At 48.0% G+C, this 1,787-nt stretch overlaps 1 pseudogene; it reads left to right on the top strand.

Annotated features, from left to right (window-relative positions):
• LOC101988821 overlaps nucleotides 1-1,787 on the top strand; it is a 7,420-nt pseudogene that overhangs the window by 3,383 nt on the left and 2,250 nt on the right.

The raw sequence follows: 1,787 nt of genomic DNA, 5'->3' as shown, positions 1-1,787 counted from the left end.
AAATGTCTCCCTGCAGGGCATGTACAATGCCACCACCCGGCAGGTGGAGAAGGAGCTCTTCCCCTGTCTCAGACACTTTGGATTGAGATTCTATGCCTTCAATCCTTTGGCTGGTAAGGGCTCTCATGGGGACCGGCCATGTGTTTGTGTGGGTGGGTGGACATGCCTGGCCTGTGTTCCCACTATTGATGGCCTGGTGGATGCTCATCTCAGACCTGGGAAGTCTGGAGCTTCGAGAAGGGGTTCCTGGATCTCCTCATTTCTTACTCCCTCCTGTTCTTCAGTTCCTAGCAGGGAATGACCTGGCTGTCTCTGGGAGGAGTCTGGACCAGGTTCTGACTGCTGTCTTCCTGCAGGTGGTCTGCTGACTGGCAGGTATAAATACCAGGACAAGGACGAAAAGCAGCCTGAGAGCCGCTTCTTTGGGATTCAGTTTGCTCATGTTACCTTTAACCGGTGAGCTGTGATGAGGGGGCTGTGTCTGGGAGAGAAGTGCTATAGGTTTCCTTGGTTGGAGGGAGGATCCCTGAGGCTGCTTTCTTGGGGACCAGCCCTACTGTGGTTTCAGCCCTAAGACTCTGGATGTTAGCTGCCCTGGGCATTGGAGGGATGTTCTTGCATTGTCATAGGCATGGCCTGATGTCTGTACACTGTTACCCTGTGTGTGATTCTTGGGAAAAGTTCTTCCACTGCCAATATTGAGAGGACAACCCCAGATGGACTTGGGGGAGCCTGGAGCTTGGTGCTGACCCAATGATTCTTAGTCCGGTGTCATCTTGTTCGTAAAATTTTCATCGTTGTCTTAAGTGGTCATAAGTGGACAATGTTCTCCTTCCTTCCTTCCTTCCTTCCTTCCTTCCTTCCTTCCTTCCTTCCTTCCTTTCTTTGATTTGAGTCAACATCCTGTGAATCCATGCTGATCTCAAACTTGCTTTATATTTGAGGTTGACCTTGAACTCCTGATCTTCGTACCTTCACATAAAGACCTAGGATATTTGTTTTTCTTTCCCCCACACAGGGTGTGTGTGTGTGTGTGTGTGTGTGTGTGTGTGTGTGTGTATGTATAGCACTGGTTGTCCTGGAACTCACTCTTTAGAGCAGATTGACCTTTTTCTTAGACATCTGCCTGCCTCTGCCCCCTGCGTGCTGGGATTATAGGTGTGTGCCACCACCACTTGGGCAATGAGCTAGGATTCCTAGTGTCTTTTACAATGCTCTGATCCAAATTTTAAATATCCAAAATGTATCTGATTGGGGATCAGAAACTGAGGCAGAAAGATTACAAGTGCAAGGCCAGCCTATCGCCTGGGATGGAGTGCTTAAAGCTCTGGCTTTGAATCCCAGCACTACAAAAATAGAAAGAAAAAAAAGAAAAATTATTAAAGATTCAATCTCTCTTTCAAGTGACTTTTTTTGAGGTCTAATTTGACCAAGTATAGTGTACAACTTGTGATGCTCCTGCCTCAGCCTCCTGAGATGTGGGATCACATGTGTATGTCTCCGTGTCCAGCCACTGTGGAACTCTTACACTTCCCTCCCCTCTGGTATCTTAGCTGCCATGTCTCCAAGGTTCATTGCTGAGCATAGACTGATGCATTTGCTGTTTGTATTCTCTGTCTGAGAAGGAAAGGCCCAGCAAGCAAGCTTCCTACAGGAGGCTGTGATATTGGTTTGATTGGAAAAATCCAAAGTTAAAAGCAGTGAGCCGAGTGTGTTAGCCTGACTGTGTACTCGGCTTGATTCAAGCCTGACCTGTAGGGAGTGTGCTGCTCACTGGCAGAGCAATG

The sequence above is a fragment of the Microtus ochrogaster genome, chromosome 10, assembly GCF_000317375.1.
Source record: "Microtus ochrogaster isolate Prairie Vole_2 chromosome 10, MicOch1.0, whole genome shotgun sequence".
NCBI classification, from domain to species: domain Eukaryota; kingdom Metazoa; phylum Chordata; class Mammalia; order Rodentia; family Cricetidae; genus Microtus; species Microtus ochrogaster.
Note: the sequence above shows the minus strand (reverse complement) of the source record. Positions and strands in the feature narration are given on the sequence as shown.